This window comes from Zingiber officinale, chromosome 2B (assembly GCF_018446385.1).
Source record: "Zingiber officinale cultivar Zhangliang chromosome 2B, Zo_v1.1, whole genome shotgun sequence".
Taxonomy (NCBI): Eukaryota; Viridiplantae; Streptophyta; class Magnoliopsida; order Zingiberales; family Zingiberaceae; genus Zingiber; species Zingiber officinale.
This window is the reverse complement of record NC_055989.1, coordinates 123,074,761-123,076,682: the sequence shown is the minus strand read 5'-3', so window position 1 is coordinate 123,076,682 and position 1,922 is coordinate 123,074,761.

Below are 1,922 nucleotides of genomic sequence, written 5' to 3'. Positions count from 1 at the left end.
GAGCATATCAGAATCACATCCATGCATCAGTTCCTTTTTGGTCATCCTCGTCCGGATGGGCCAAATGCTCAAATCACTAAATTTTCTTCGCTTGAGTTATCGGCTAAGAACGCCGCCTTGTTTAAAGTGATTATTAACTACCTTTTTCCCATTGTTTCTCGTGCCTTAGCCGCTCTGCGACCCCCTCACATGTTTTCCCTATATGCCATTCGTCATTCCCTTGACATCAACATCGCTCTGAACATCTTTCATTGCATCATTCATTTTACCCAGCTAGTGCAGCAGACGGTCCACATGCCTTTCGGGCATCTTATTACAGACTGGCTGGAATCCATGAAGATAGATGTCTCCCGGGGATGGCTGGAGCATATGACTGTTATTTATTCTCGGATTTCTTCCCGCTCCTTCACGAAGACGGGCTTTGTTGGTGGTCCAGTAGGAGTTCGGTGGCGCGATGGACGTGCTTTTGGTGAGGGACCCAGGGCTCGCCGCAGGGGGGATGCACAGGTATTGGTTCCTGCGGCAGATGATGCTGAGGAGGATATCTCCAAGCCAGCTTCTCCAACATTCGAGGAGACTGCCGACACTCGCCTGGAGGAGCTGACCATGGAGGTAGCCGACCTGCGTTCCACGATGGAGACCATGGTCCATCGATAGACTTCGATGCAGGCGACTATGGATACATTAGTGGATTTAGTGAGCTCCTGGGTGACGGGTCATCCGGCTCAGTCTGTTCCATCCACAGCTCCCATTCCCCATGCTGAGGATGCTGCTGGTGCTGACTCTGCGGCGGTTCCTGCTCCAACTACTACGTCTGCTCCTCCTGCTGCTGCTGATCCCCCTCCTTCGGGCGATGATCTTATTGAGTTTTATGTCCCTTTCTGACATGTTATTGTCCATTATGTGGATGGTTGTTATGGAGTCCCTCTATGAACTCTATTTTATTTTGGATATATGCTATGTTACTTGTTCTACCTTTTAATTTGTTTCTACGATCACCGTTGTTATATTATGTTGATATCTGTGTGTCTTAGGGGGAGTACCCCTTGGACTGATTGTGTTTTGTTTCGTGCACATTTTGAGGGGGAGTTTGTTTTTTTTTTTTTGATATTTGACAAAGGGGGAGATATATGTTGAAGTTCATGCTTAATCAAATTTAAATTTAAATTCAAGCCTACTTGCTTACTGCCTATGCTTAATTCAGATGATTTCCAGCGTAGTTACAATCACTATTTATCATTGTATTATTATGGTATGTTGGAAATTAGCTTAAACTTAAATAGATTATCAAACATCAAAAAGGGGGAGATTGTTGGTGCAATCATGCCCTGGAAGTTTCAATGTATTGACTGTGAGATCTCGGAAAATTGATTTAATAGGGTTATTTGGAAAATAGCTTTATAGAATTTTTTCTGAATTTTCTGAGAATTTTTTGGAGCTCGTACGACGAATTTTGAGGGGACAAATTAATGGGTTCGGATAAGGCCTGTTTGGGATACCCGTTTAAGTGAGGAATTGTTTTAATTATAATTCCTTTTTCTTTTCTCTCCCAAAACACCGACTACCCGAGCTCTCCTCTTTCCCCGATCTTTTCTTCTCCCCTTCCTCTGTTCTCTCTCGCGGATGAACCGAAACCAGCGGACTTCCGGCAATCGTCAACGTCGACTGAGGGCTCGTCGCCGGAGCTTCCCCGAGATCGAAGAAGGGGGGCCGGATCATCTTGATTCCCTCTTCTTAACCCTACCCCGACGCCGACACCAAGGGAGATGATCGCCGGAATGAAGAGGTAATTAGGGCTCCGAGGCTAGCTTCGATTTCTTCTTCTCTGGATGTTGTCCGATCTGTGCCCTAGCACGATCTGCGTTTCCCCGATCGATGACATTGGATCAAGCCGGATCCACCGATCACCGGCGTGGAGAGGC